General features: G+C 49.5%; 1 protein-coding gene across 1 annotated transcript in view; it reads right to left on the bottom strand.

Moving 5' to 3' along the window:
• Chst8 (carbohydrate sulfotransferase 8) overlaps positions 1-14,029 on the bottom strand; it is a 105,862-nt gene extending 91,833 nt beyond the window's left edge. Inside the window, exon 1 of the mRNA XM_032893867.1 lies at positions 13,827-14,029. The gene's annotated coding sequence lies outside the window, so the exon portion shown is untranslated. The remainder of the gene's footprint in view (positions 1-13,826) is intronic.
• Positions 14,030-15,726: the final 1,697 nt, after the last annotated feature.

Raw genomic sequence — 15,726 nt, 5'->3', positions numbered from 1 at the left:
GCAAATGAGCCCAGAAAGCAGAACTTTTGGGTTGCTTTTGAGACAGTCTTTGCATGTAGCCCCGTCTGGCCTTGAACTCTATATAGGTCAGGTTGATCTTGAAATCAGGACCCATCTGCCTCAGCCTCTTGGATGCTGAGATTACAGGCCCGCACCATCATATCTAGGACCCAAAACAAATCTTAGAAGCTTTGGGGCTGCAAAGTGAAGTGTGTGATGCTTGGGGCCCCTAGAGTTGACAGCATTCTGCTTGGGACCCTCAGACCCCTGAGCATCCAGCTTGGCCACCTCTTGACACATCAGATTTCTTTTTTTTTTGGTTCTTTTTTTTGGAGCTGGGGACCGAACCCAGGGCCTTGCGCTTCCTAGGCAAGCGCTCTACCACTGAGCCAAATCCCCAACCCCATGATTTCTTGATCTTTATATACATTTCTGGACTCAGCCCTTTACAGTTCAGACTTGACCTTTCATAGTGCTCGCTCTCTCTCTCTCTCTCTCTCTCTCTCTCTCTCTCTCTCTCTCTCGGCCACTAGACCTAAGGTAGTCAGATATCATGCCAGGTACCCTGCTCCCAGAAACATCCACAGGTAGGCATGGTAAAACTAGCTATAAATCCCAGCATTTGAGAGACTGGGGCAAAAAAAAAAACAAAACAAAACAAAACTGTGTGTTTGAGGCCAGCCTAGACAACATGGGGAGACCCTGACTCAGAAAACAAAATAAAATAATTGTTTTAGTTACTGTCCTATTGCTATGATGAGACACCATGACCAAGTCAACTTACAAAAAAAAAAAAAGCATTTAATTGGGGCTTGTGTACAGTTTCAGAGGATCAGTCCATAATCATCATGACGGGAGCATGGCAGCAGGCAGGCAAGCAGGCAGGCAGGCAGGCAGGCAGGCATGGCACTGGAGCAAGAACTAAGAGCTTACATCTGATCCACAGGCAGCAGGCAGAGAGCAAGACTGGGCCCGGTATGGACTTTTGAAACCTCAGCGCTCACTCTCAGTGACACAACTCCTCCAACAACACCGTGCCTCCTAACCCTTCCTAAACAGTCCACGAACTGGGAACCGAACATTCAAATCTATAAGCTCATGGGGGCTGTTCTCATTCACCACAGCGATGATGTAGCCTAGTGCCATCTTGCTTGTCCATCTGCTTTATATTGTACCTTCTCCAGCACCACACCAGCATCAGCTCTTACAGTCAGTTTACAACTCCCTTCAATTCTTCTGTCCTTTATTCACAGAAGCTTGCCCTGCCCACCCTCTCTTCCTGCCCCCACGCATCTTCCCTGTCACAAAGCCAAGAACCTGCGGGTGCAGTCACTGATAACCTCTGTGTAGGGTGAGCACCCCTAACTTTCACATTCAGAATGCTTCAAAAATCCAGAGTGCCCCAGTTGCTGCTGACACAACAGGTGGAAAATTGCACCCTTGGAAACTTGATTTTCCACACAAAATTACTATTAGTGCTGTACAAAATCACTTTCAGGCATTGGGTACATCATGCATAGGAAAAGCGTACACAGTACTTGAACTCAGCCTTGGGCTTCATCCCTTAAGACATCTCATACACAAATGTTGTCAAATGTGAACAGTTCAGGGACCCAAGAAAACTCTGTCTTACATTTTGTGTAAGGAGCAGTCCATGTGTGATGCACATTTAGTGGGGGAATAGATGTTCTCTTTATGTAAACCATGCATAGATTACGAATTCTCATTTTGCCTGTCTGTCTGTCTATCTGTCTGTCTCTCTCTGTCTCTGTCTGTCTGTGTGTGTGTGTGTGTGTGTGTGTGTGTGTGTGTGTGTGTGTGAGAGAGAGAGAGAGAGAGAGAGAGAGAGAGAGAGAGAGAGAGAGAGAGAGAGAATGAATACATATACTGGTAACTATATGCCATTTAGCCACACCCCCAGCCCCTCACTGGGGGATTCTAGGCAGGAGCTCTACCACTGAGCCACGGCCCCAGCCCCTCACTGGGGGATTCTAGGCAGGGGCTCTACCACTGAGCCACGCCCCCAGCCCCTCACTGGGGGATTCTAGGCAGGGGCTCTACCACTGAGCCATGCCCCCAGCCCCTCACTGGAGGATTCTAGTCAGGGGCTCTACCACTGAGCCACGCCCCCAGCCCCTCACTGGGGGATTCTAGGCAAGTGCTCTACCACTGAGCCACGCCCCCAGCCCTCACTGGAGGATTCTAGTCAGGTGCTCTACCACTGAGCCATGCCCCCAGCCCCTCACTGGGGGATTCTAGGCAGGGGCTCTACCACTGAGCCATGCCCCCAGCCCCTCACTGGGGGATTCTAGGCAGGGGCTCTACCACTGAGCCACGCCCCCAGCCCCTTACTGGGGGATTCTAGGCAGGGGCTCTACCACTGAGCCACGCCCCCAGCCCCTCACTGGGGGATTCTAGGCAGGGGCTCTACCACTGAGCCACGGCCCCCGCCCCACACTGGAGGATTCTAGGCAGGGGCTCTACCGCTGAGCCACGCCCACAGCCTCTGACTGTTTAGTTTCTCAAAACTTCTTGGCCCAGGGAGTGGGCACTATTCCGAGGTATGGCCTTATTGGAGGAAGTGTGTCACTGTGGGGATGGGCTTTGAGACACACCTCCTAGCTGTCTGGAAGTTGATCTTTCTCCCTTTGCTTTCCAATGAAGATGTAGAACTCTCAGTTCCTCCTGCGCCATGCCTGCCTGGACTCTGCCATGCTCCACCTTGATGGTAATGGACTGAGTCTCTGAACTTGTAAGCCACCCCCAATTAAATGTTGTTACAAGAGTCACCTTGATCATCGTATCTCTTTACATCAATGGAAACCCAAACTAAGACATATGTCTTTGTTAAATATATATATTTGTAGTCCCCTTGAATTTCCACCTTTTCCCTCCCCCACCCTAGAGGTAACTCATCCATGCAGTAAATATTTAATAAGCATGTATTCTAGGCCTGGGACTATTCTGGGTAACTAACACCCATCAGTCAACAAAACGAAGACCCTGCCCTTAGAGAGTTATATTCCAAGCAGAGAAAACCAGATAATAATCATAGTTTGTGGAAGGTACTCAATACTATGAAGAGAGGAGAGAAACAGAGTGAGGGACAGAGAACATGGGTCGCTGAGCCTGGACCCTGGTCTTAGCTCCTCAGTACACAGAGGACATCCTCACTGGGAGGGGGCTTAGTCAAGCTAAGTAGATAAACAGGGGTGGCTTTTGCAGAGGCCCTGGAGTAAGGATATTCCTGAAACATGACCTGTCAGGAGAAAGACATCCACACAGAGGGAGGTGGTGAGGTCAGAGGTGGGTGAATCTGATTCGGACTTTGGGAGTACCCCTTTGGGTATGTTGAGAGCAGAGGCCATGGGAGAAGTCCTAACCCTGGTGTGGGAATCTGTGTGTACTCTTCTCGTGGGAGAACTGGTGCTCTTAGGGGTCAGCTTTGTTTGGATTGTGCAAGTCAAGGTGAAAGTCACATGCATTGTTTACTTTGGTCTACGACAGAGGTGAACGTCTTGGACTGTCTTTGGGGGTCACTATGTTTTTTTCAGACATAGATATTGTGGGTCCTAGAAACACACTGTCAATGTCTCAACCCTGACTCTTCCTACCCGTTCCTATGGGTATGCTTGGGAGCCCCGGATGCTTGGTACCCATGGATGAAATGAGACTGGTACCCTGTGGTGTAGTGCTCACATGAAGGAGGGTCCTGGAGCGGCCAGGCCGCCTGGCTCCCCTCTGTGACGGTCAGTCTAGATGGTGTCCTTGACTACAGAGATGCGTCTGGGAGCTCGTCATGCACACTCGGGGTGTGCCCATGAAGTTGCTTCCACCAGAGAGGGATGAGTAAGTGGAAAGACCCATCTTGGATGCAGAGGTACCAGCCCGCAGGCCGAGATCCTGGAGAGGGGAAGAAAGGGGAAGCTGAAGAGAATGCAGGCAGGCTTCCTGCTCCCTGGCTGTTAGGATACGAGCCTACTTCCCCATGGCAGACCTAAGTAAGCCTTTGACTCTGCAAATAAGCCGGAGTGGGGGTGGGGCGTGTGTGAGCCTAGGCAACTCTGTGCAAGCTGTGGCACCTGAGGCAAGTTACGCAACCTCTCTGTGCCCCCGTTTGGGTTTTGTTTGTTTGTGTGTTCATTTCAATGTAAAATGAGGCTACCGTACTGGGTTAATATAAGGACTATATGAGCAGTGAGGGTGATGTTGAAGCAGTACTAGGCACCTAAGGAGCCCTCCATCATGTTAGCCGCTTGCTAGTTTAAAAAGATGGACGAAGCCCCCGTCTGTGCTCCTCTCCAAGGCAAGTCCGCCATGTCATGGCTGGCAAGACCTGAATGCCTGCAAGGAATGAGAACTGTTAGACGCTTCCAACAAGGTCCCCAGGAAACGTCTCCCGGGCACGGAGAAATGTATATTCCTGGAAGGAGCTTCCAGGAAACAGCCTATGAGCACTTTATCAAGAAGGGAAAGATGCAGCCGCATTCTTGGCTGGGTATCTGCAGCCAGCGCTGGCCTTGGGCTTCCTCTATTGGCTGGCGTCCCGAAGAGCAGTGGGGATTGAATTTATCTGTACGGTGTGTGTTCGAAGTGTTCTTTGAACCGTGTCTGCCGGAGATGCCAGGCTCCGTGCAGAATGATCTGTTTGGAGAGTATGATGCTGTCGGGTCTCCTCCCTGATAGCAGAGCTTATGGTGACCGTTAGCCCACATCACGCAAAGCCCCACTGATGATTTCCAATTGGCTCAGAAGGATCCAGTGTGCAGTAAGACTTCAATGTGCCGACTGGTGTGGCCCTGAACCCCCGATTCTCCTGTCTCAGAGCAGTCGATCTCCACAGGTGTGTTCCACCATGCCCGGCTACAGGTGGACCCTTAGAACTGGCCCATGTTAAAGGATCAGGGAAAGGGCACGACACCTAATGTCCTGTTTGGTTGGTTTTGTGGCTTTGGGAGGAATTTTCCCTCTCTTTTACATAATTGATTGTGTTGGTTGCAAGGTTGGAGCCTCCTAAAAACATCTGAGAGAATGCTAAAAGTTGACGTTTAGCAAGGATGATCAGGAGTATTTAGGAAATATTTGTAAGCTTTCTCCTGTGTGTGTACATGCAGATACACACACACTCACTCATGCACACACACACACTCAGGCACGCACACATACACTCACTCATGCACACACACACTCACTCATGCACACACACACACTCAGGCACGCACACATACACTCACTCATGCACACACACACTCACTCATGCACGCGCGCGCTCGCGCACACACACACACACACACACGCACGAGCATGCAAGTCTTGTCTGGAACTTGGCATTGTTGCAATAGTTATAATAGAAAACTAATATTGCTTTCCAACTCAACTTGAAAAAATTCAATCCAGTTCATGCTCATAAAGGGAGTCTCCAAGACCTACGAAAACAAAAATTTCTTCCGTTAAAGATTTAATTTTTTATAAGTGTGCGTGCGCATGTGCGTGTGCACACATGGGGATAGTTATGCACATGAGTACATGGGTGTGTGCCTATGCATGTGTGCATGCGGGGATCAGAGGATAAACTGAGGTGCCATCTTCAGGAACACTGTCTGTCTTCTTTGAGACAGGGTCTCTTCATTGGCTTGGAGCTCTTAAGTTGGGCTAGCCTGGCTGGCTCGTGAGCCTCCACCATCTCTCTGTGTCTGCCTGCTCAGTGGTGTCCTTACACGCACATGCCATCACCACCCAGCATTTTTACATGGGTTCCGGGGCTCAAACTCAGGTCGTCACCAACTGAGCGATCTCTCTAGTGCCTACGTCTTTTCAGTTCTGAACGGATGCATAGCTTGCACATCGATATGGGGTACAATGTGACATTTAAATACATGTGTGCAATGTGTGATGATCAATCCAGGGTAATCAGCACATCCATCACCGCGTGTATTTGTCGCCTGTGCTGGGAATATTCGAGATCCTCTCTACTAGAGATTTTGAAGCATATAACTTAATGGCCGCCCCTTGAATAATCCTATGGTTATCCCTCCCCTGTCTCTACCCCTCAGCCTTCCTAGTAAGAACCATCTTTAATGATATATCGCACAGCCGGGAGCTTGTGTGTGGTTTCCCTCCTCATCTGGTCATCACAATTAATGGCCAAATAATAGATTTGACCTTTTGCAAAACTTAAAGCCTGCCACTTTCATTAAATTGCTAGCTGGGTAAAAAAAAAAAAAAAAAAAAAAAAAAAGTCCTCTGGGTTGGCAAGATGACTCCTCTGATGTTGTCTTTGTTCGTTCGTTCGTTCGTTCGTTCGTTCGTTCCTTCCTTCCTCCCTTCCTTCCTTCCTTCCTTCCTTCCTGGTTATGTAGCTCTGGCTGGCCCGCAATTCTCTATGTGTGTAGAACAGACTGGCCTTGAACTCAGAGACCAGCTTGCCTCTGCCTCCTGAGTGCTGGCAGTAAGGGTGTGCACCACCACCCACAGCTAAAATGGCTCATCAGGTAAAATGCTTGCTGCCAACGCTGCCAACCCCTGACCGACCCACAGGACCCACATGATAGGAGGAGAAAACCAACAAGTTGTCCTCTGACCTCCATGTGCACACGTGGCACATGATCCTTTTCCAGAAATTAATGTAATAATATTAATATTAATAATAGTAAAACCTTGATGTCCTATGGGCTATCTGTGGGATGTGGAGGTTCTCAGTGTGTGTTTCATAGAATTTTCCCAAGCAGATGAAGATCTGTGTCTCTAAAGATTACGAGAGCTCAGTAACAGGGGCCTCCTACATCATCTTCAGGTGTCCCTAAAAGGGACAAAAAAATCAAAAGCAAGAGTGTTTCTGCTCATGTGTGATTTGAAGACACTACTGAGGCCCTTTGTTGCAAGCCAGAGGGATACGCAACAGGATCAGCACTAATCTATACTGGGCTCTGTGATGGTCTGAATGAAAACGGCTCCCACGGGCCCACAGGGAGTGGCACTATTAGGAGCTGCGGCCTTGTTGGAGGAAAGGGTGTCACTGGGGTGGGGAAGCGGGGTTTTGAGGTCTCAGATGTTCAAGCCAGGCCCAGTGTCTCACTCGGGCGGCTGCCTGCTGATCCAGATGCAGAATCTCAGCTACCTCTCCAGCACCACGACTTCCCGCCGTGCGGATAATGGACTAAACTTCTGAACTGTCAGCCAGCACCAATTAAATGTTTCCTTGGAAGAGTTACCTCGGCCACGGCGTCTCTTCACAGCCATAGAAACTCTTAACTAAAACAGGGTAGCCGAATGCGTCTGTGAGTTGGGGGTTTTGCCTGGTACGCAGTCATCGGCACGTGCGTCTCGGCCTCCGAGGGCCTCGCAGGACCTCGGAATCCCAGTGATAACTTAACCCGCCGACCGCCCTAAATCTCATGCGAGCGAAACACTGGAGACGCCGCGTGAACAAGTTTTCTGAACTCCACTCTGTCGCATAAAACCGAAAAAAGAGAAAAAAAAAAAAAAAAAAAACCCAGACTTTTCCTCAAAGCACTTCTTCATGCTGAAAGAGAAAAGACCTTTATGACACGTGGCGGGAAACATGACAACATAATGCACGGTGACAGCTCACAGAAGGGTGTCATAAGGGAAGATCTCAAAAATCCCCAAATCAGAGCCTCACGCAAGGGAAGTAGCGAAAAGCTCTGCTTCCTACCACGGTTTGGCTGCAAAAATATAAGTTCTATCCCCACCGCAAAGTCTCCCCGATTATCAAATATAATGTATACAGAAGAATAAAGATATAATTAATTATACATGCTATATATAATTAATCACACCTTATATTAGTTATAACCATACATATGTTTATATTATATAGACATAGCATACATAGAACATATGTATATAATTTTATATACATAGCTAATGTGTAACTAACGCATTCTATATGTAACATATAAATCATATATATTATATATAACTAATATATAACTATACACTAGATACTATACGTATGAAGAACATAAATATAGATGTTCTTCAGCTACTCTCCTCTTTCCCCAGTAGTCCTGATACACTGTCACGTGGGGTCTCCTGATCTGGCTCTCCTCCTGCAAAACTGTGCAACGCCCCACAACCATGCCTGGGGGAAAAGTGCAATAATTCCGCTTATTTTTTCCGAATTCCGCTTGCACAGAAGCCTTTCCTCCAGCTCCAGGAAGCCACCTCCTCACCTTGCCTCTTCCTGTTTCAGACAACAGGGGACCAAGCCCGAGCATCCATCATGGTGGAGCCTATGGGTTCTCTCTAAGCTCAACTATGAAGATGGTCAATGTGGGCCCCCAAAAGGAAGGCAAGGTTTGGAGAGGCGTGCACAGAACGGAAAGCCTGGGATCCCCAGGCAGAAGCCTCTGCCCCTGGCAACAGCACTTACTGCGACACAGTCTATTCAATTCCTTCCCACACCACCATCGTTTATGCAGCAGCAGCTTTTGCAAAGACCGCATTAGAAGAGGCAGAGTCACAGGGATGAAGGGACCTCAGTGTCCCCCTTTCTTGAACACACACAAGGCTTACTCTTTGACATCTAGAAGGTAAGGTTGCGGTCACTCTCATCCATCCCTCACGAGCCCCCCCCCTTGTTGTTTTAGGATATGAAGTGTCACTAAAAATGGCCAACATCTCTCCCCTGACACAGGGGCATGAATCAGTACATCTTCTGTGCTTTCTTTGTGGTATCGATTTTTTTTCCCTGAGAACAGAGGCAGATGGCTCCGCTACGGCGTCGTCTAATATCCCACCCCCCACCCCATCCCACTTGATTTATGGATCTCTTTGTACATTACCTGAACATAAATGAGTCTAGCATCATTTCTCGCACGCTTGTCAAATTAAGGTAAGATATTCTTGTTGACCTTTAAACCTTCGAAAATAAATTAAAAAATAAACCAACGTGGCTGAGACATTCTGCAGTGAGAACTATAAATGAGCCGGGCTCTCGGATGCCAATTAAGAGGATGTAATTATGAAGGGGATTGTCGCGTGTGCTACGGGTAATGATTTAATTTTAGTTTTAATGCGTTCAACTCAATGGAGGAAAAGAAAATAATCTGGTTACGAATCATCTCGCGAAAGAGCCGAGAACGACTTGGCACCATTTGTTCCCTAATTTACCAAAACGGGAAGGAGCTGGGGGTGCTTGGCACCAGAGCCTTCCAGGAGGAAAGAACACTTTTGGAAAAGGTGCAGAAAGAAGCAGTGGCGGGAACCAAAATAGAGACAAGGTGGCCGTTTTGCTGCGATGTTACCAAACACAGCCAGCGCCAGCCCGCTCTCGTGGGGCTGGGTGAGGGTGTGAATTGGATCCGATTTCCTGCAGGGGAGGAATTCTGCTCAAGGGATGCATTAAGCCTTTCTCCTCTGCTGCTTTTTCCAATGTCCTTCCTATAACAGCCACTCTTGGATCCAGGGAGGGGGTCCCTGGGTATTAGGGTTTGAGTGTAGAGGGGTCCCCCCAGGGGCTCAAGCGTTGGGATGGTTTCCAGGTGGTGGCGAAGTGTCAGAGGTGGAACCTTTTGAACGCAGGGTCAAGGGTCTTCTGAGTAATTAGCCAAGTCTGAGCTCTCTGCTCCTTGATGACAAGGTAAACTGCCAGTCCCCGCCCCTCCCCCACCATGATGTTGCTGGCCCAGCTACGAACATGCTCTCCATTACCATGACTTTGTCTTCTCAAACCAATGAGCCAAAATTAAATCCCCCTTCCTTCTTATTGCTTCTTCCAGGTGTCTTTTTTATCATGAACAAGAAAGATACTAATTCACCGGGCGGCAGCAGGTGATGTCTACTTAGGGCTGAGCTGGGATAGAAAGGTACACAGCCTCTTAGCATCTCCATGCACAAACACTGTTATCCAAGGCCAGATGATGCTCTCCCTACAGTTCCGCACCAGCCAGTGTGCCACACACAGGTGCACACCCACCCCAAGAACGCCTAGCACCCAGCCTATCAGGCTGGCTTTTGGCATCTTCCAGATATTTGCACAGGAATATCATGTAACAACCAACTTCTAATTAAGTCTGTCTTCAGACCTCACCAAGATAATGAAAGGGGCCCTGTGAGGAGCCCTCGCTCCCTTCCCCCACCTCTGTCGTGACTAATAACTTCCATGCCCACCCCTCCTTACTTCTGCCAACTTCCGGTGACTGGCACAGCTTGCAGCCTCCTGCCTCAACCCCTCCCACTTCCTAAACTCTCCTCCTTTTTCTACAGCGACCCTGCTCTTGTTGGTATAACCCTGCCCTGTCTTTCTTCATGGACTGCTAAGAGTCACCTTCCATCTAATCCAGTGGACTCCAGTGACACCAGGCAGAAAGGATTCTCTCAGGGACGATGGGGTGAGATGCTGGAGGCCTCTGTGTTTCCTCACTGTTAAGGATTCAAATATGAAATGTCTCCTACAGGCTCATATTTTGAAAGCTGGTCCCCAGCCTAAGGCACTATTGTGGGCAGTTACAGAACCTCGTGGGGTGGGAACGAGCGGGAGGCTGTAAGTCCTCGAGGCCATATTATCCCTGGCCACTTTCAGTGCCCTGAGTGACATAATATGAACTGAGCCCTCTGACATACCTTCCCTGTCACGGAGGACTGAACTCCGAAACTGCAAACCAGAATGAATATCTAACTCTGAATTGTATCTGTTGAACATTTCGGTCACAGCGGTGAGAAGTTAACCAACGTGTTCGCACACCTGCAGGTGCACATGTGTGCACACTCACACGCAGCCGGATGGGCTTCAGTGGATGCAGAGGAAGGAGGCCCGAGTCTCCCAGCCACGTGCTGTGTGTAGTTTGTTAAGGCCTTATGGCCTATCTACAGTCATGTGACTAATTAACGTGGCCTACACGGCCCCACACTAATGGACTCTCCTAGTCCTGCAGCCCATGCTGCCTCAGTGTCAGCACCCATGATCCTCAGGAAGGCCAAGGGAAGCACAGCAGGTCCTGATGGTGCTGGGGAGGCCACGGCTGCCCTCGGCGTCTGGGCATGCCACAGGCCTCTTCCGCAAATTGAGACATGGTCTGCTCCAGTCTGACTTCTGAGGCTCCTCTGGGTCTCTGTGAGACAACGTGAGCAAGCTTTGTTCATCTCTCTGTGTATTGGGTGTCACTCAAGCTCCTCGAACCTGCACGGAATCGAGAGTTGCTAAGGGCTCCTTCCAGAGGTTCTCTGCCTCAAGAGGCACAGAGGAGCCAGTCCTCAAGACACACGTACACACGCATATCAAAAATATTAATAAGGGCTGTTCTTCCAGAGGACCAGGATTCCATTCCCAGCATCCACATGAAGGCTCCCAACCATTTGGAAAATCCTGGCCTCAGGAGGCCTGGCTTCACCATGGTCCAGCTGGAAGAGACTGCATGATAATGCTTCAGAAAACATTTCTGGCAGCAGGAGAGACGGCTCAGTGGTTAACAGCACACACTGCTCTCATAGAGAACCAGAGTTGAGTTCCCAGCACCCGCATCGGGTGGCCCAAACTCCCCCAAACTCCAGCGGCAGGGGTCCTGACACCTCTGGCTCCCTGGTCACCTGTACTCACTCACATGCACATACCTACACAGACACACATGTATACACACAGACACACATGTATACACTATTAAGAATATTATTAAGGGGCTGCTCTTCCACAGGACCCAGGTTCAGTTATCGGCACCCACATGACAGCTCACGACCATTTGGAACTCCATTTCCAGGGGACCCAGTGACCTCTTCTGGCCTCTGAGGGCACCAGGCACACAGGTGGTGCAGACATACGTGCAAGCAAAACACTCAAACACATAAGTAAATCTAATAATAACAATATTTAAAAAGATCCTATAAATAATAATGATTAGTAAATTTAGGTTCTACTCTGCGGCATAATCATTTGGATTAAAAGCCTGCCGTAACCCACTTCCCACTTTTCTGTTTCTTCATACCCCTCTGTGTCCAGATCAGTCAAACCAGGAACCCACAAATGATGTCCCATGGGCCAGACATGCCAGCGACCTGTCTTTATGACTAAACTTTAATGTTTCTATTTGCTTTCTGTAGGGCTGGACCCTGGGCTTGAACCTAGGGCCTTGTACATATGCTCGGCCAGAACTCGGCCTTGGAGCCACATCTCCAGCCGTGCAAATAAACTGGAACAGAGCCACACCCATATGTTCCCGCTGCATCCATGGCTGCCCTCACACTGAGGTATACCATCTATGTAGATTCAGGGGAGAACTGTTGCTCCAAAGCCCAAGACAGTCAGCACCTCGCAGAGAAAGCTTTTTGACCTATGGCCTAAGTTACACATAGGGTTTCTTCATAAATTACCTGTCAATTAACGTTTAGGGCTGCCCGTTAAACTTTGGGTAAGCCATTCGACCCAGTCACTCAAGGAAATAAAAGCAAAAATGTCAGAAGCTGAGGGTGAGCCGCATCGATTCCCAATTCTAAATCCATACACGAGCACACGGAAAAACAGCCCCACAAGGAAAGTCTTCAAGCAACTCGATTACGGCAAAGATTCCTTTGAAGGCTACTCCCACTTCAATCCACTCCACACAGGGACCATTGGCAGAATCCTTCCTGGACTTCACTCTACATGAAGGGATGCAAAGGGTGTACAGTGGTGGCTTTTGTTGCATATGTGGGCTTTAGTCATAAATTAATTACATGTATAATATGTACAGTGTTGTGTGTGTGTGTGTGTGTGTGTGTGTGTGTGTGTGTGTGTGTGTGTGTGTGAAGAGGCAGCTCCGAGGTTAAGAATGCTCTCTGCTCTTTCAGTGGATCAGAAGAGTTTGGTTCCCAGCACCATGTCTGGTTACCACCTGTAACTTCAGCTCCCGAAGGTATGGCGCCCTCTTCTGGTCTCTGTGGGCACCTGCGCTTATACGTGCACATATTCACACACAGACCTGCAGATACACACACACACACACACACACACACACACACATACACACACACACACACACACACACACACACAGCCAAGAACAAAATAAATCTTGGGGCTGGAGAGATGGCTCAGTGGTTAGGAGTACTTGTTCTTGCAGAGGACGTGGGTTTGATTCCCAGCACCCCCATCGGGTGGCTTACAACTGCCCTTAAGTACAGTTCCAGGGACACACAGGCAAGCAAAACATTCATGCACATAAAATAAACTAATTTAAAACGCATTTCTTTTTACAGAGTAGCTCTTGGATCTCTTGCTTGGACAGCACAAGCAGATGTACTACTGTGTGCTTCTTAACTGGCCAGAACATTCCAAGGTTCGGACTCAGAATTCACCACCCCCCTACACACACACACACACACACACACACACACACACACACACACACACACACACACGGAGGCATCAGAATCACCATTATGGGGAAACAGCCCTTCTTTCCCCAAAATAGTACCCACTCTGCTTCAACAGCAGCAACCCAAGGGAGGAGGATTTGTACTGGTGGGTGAGTGGTGTGTGTGTGTGTGTGTGTGTGTGTGTGTGTGTGTGCGCGCGCGCGCGTGCAATGGTGTTCACGGAGGCAGGTGCACACAGCTTAGACTCTACAGACTTGGCAGACCAGAGCACAGACCTCAGGTGGGAACCAGAGCTCCCTCCATCTCCATGACTCACTCACTTTTTCCAGCTCAGCCCTGCCTCCCGAAGATTCCACAGCTCTCTCTCTGAAACACCTCCACCAGCGGAGGGACCAAGAGCTCAACTATATGACCCGGCTGGTGATGCGTTCTCTAAATACAGAAAAGTGACCCACAGGTCACGTTGGAAATCAAGCCATCAGCAGATGGACCGAAGGTCCCTGCCACAGACCTTACCCACTCGAGGATGTCCCCTCCACCCACGTGTGCTCCAGGAGTCCTGTCAAGGACCCGCAGCCTCTTCCGGCACAGCCCCTATGATCCACAACTCCAAACACCCCATTCAAAGACTCGATTTGAAAGGAGAATCACTGTGAATATAAATGACTTTCTCAGAAGCTTGACTTTTAAAAAAGGAAGACGGATCTGGCCCTTGCAAATAAAAAACAGATTGAGAAGCCGAGCTTCGTGGAGTGACTTAAGCAGGCATTCAGAGTTGGCACCCGCTGGGAACAGTGCGGCAAACTCGGAGCTGGAACAGCAGAGCCCGGGGCTTGGCTCAGCAGCCGCCTTCCCTTCCCACTTCTCATTCGCTGCCGCTTCCCGCCCCCCCCCCCCCCTACCCCCACCTCCTCTCTGCTTAGAAAACCCTCAGTGAACACCTACTGTGTGCTGCTCAGTGTGCCCACACCTGACTGGCCCTAGAGCGTCCCCAGTGATCCGGACGAGCAAGAGACCCCAGTGTGCCACCTTGCCCGGCGCAGGGGTGATGCCTGATGGGGAGGCAGAGACAGGGGAGGGGCGGCGAAGCACACTCCTCACACAGGTCTAATGGGCAGCCTGTCGCCAGGGGACGGACATTGGGAATTTTCCTTTTTAACACCAGCTCAGCTGCAGGTGGAGAACCCAGTCACGAGGGTCAGCTCGTGGGTCACTGTGTACTCCGGGTGGGGGCGGGCAGATGAAACAGTAGGGAGCCCACAGATAGCTGCAGCAGAGGCTCCAGAGGCCAGCCGCCTGGGAGAACCATGCTGGGCATAGGCGCCATCTTTCTTATGATAGCCCTGCTGTGTAACCCTCTCTTGGAGAAACGCGAGGACCCCCGTGGGGGAGGGGCTGCACTCCTGGAGGTGACTTTACGAGCATCTTACTGTGCTGATGACATGCATGGTGCTAAGCATAGGGTTCCCCTCACTGGCTGTTCTCTGGGGTCCACGGTGAGAACTTCATGCAGTAACACAGTAGTCAGTTCACTGCAGTAGTCCCCATTGGGGTGACGGGGTGCATGCTTTGCCAACCGATGGTCACCTGATAGCATCCAGTCTTTAGAAGAGCCCCTTCCCCAAGCCCTTGGTCCTGCTAAGACTGAACTCCCAGTGAACGTGATTGTTGGGGGGAGGGCAGCAATGGGGGGGAGGATGGGAGGGGAACACCCATAAAGAAGGGAGGCGGAGGGTTAGGGGATGTTGGCCCGGAAACCGGGAAAGGGAAAAACACTCCAAATGTAAATAAGAAATACTCAAGTTAATAATAAAAAAAAAAAAAAAAAAAAGAGCTTCTTCCCATAATGCTGGGCGATAAAATGGAAGCACAGTTGTCATCCCCATCATGTCCGTCCCCATGGGTCGCCCCCCGGTTCCACCGGTTTCTGCTAGCCATAGTCAAATATTACCTGGAACATTGCATAGTTCTGCAAACAATTCTTAGGTTTCAAATGATTCACATTACATGATAGCGTTGTGGTTGTCATACTATTAGGTATTATTGATCGCTTGCTGTGGCCAATTTAAAACTTAAGCTTTATTATAGATAGGTATGTGTAGGGATAAACATTACATATACAGTGTTTGGTAACACCCCAAGTTTCCAGTGTGCCCAGGCTACAAACATACAGTCTGATCTGCTTGCTACACACACAGCTCTCTCCTGCCACCTTCGAGGCCAAGGGTGCTGGAACTGCTCCTTCCCGCCACAAAGTCTTGTCCACCATGACATCAATTCCAAGTGAGTGGGAAACTGAGGCTGAGGAAGGAAAGCGAGCCCGCATCTCAGTGAACGATTTTCATTTATGGAAAAAAACAGTAGCTGAAGATACCACTGCTTGTTTAACTCCTTTTTTCTTCCCAAATCCCCAGCA

Source organism: Rattus rattus, chromosome 2 (assembly GCF_011064425.1).
Source record: "Rattus rattus isolate New Zealand chromosome 2, Rrattus_CSIRO_v1, whole genome shotgun sequence".
Lineage (NCBI taxonomy): Eukaryota > Metazoa > Chordata > Mammalia > Rodentia > Muridae > Rattus > Rattus rattus.
The sequence above is the reverse complement of the archived record's forward strand: the minus strand, read 5'-3'. Positions and strand labels throughout refer to the sequence as shown.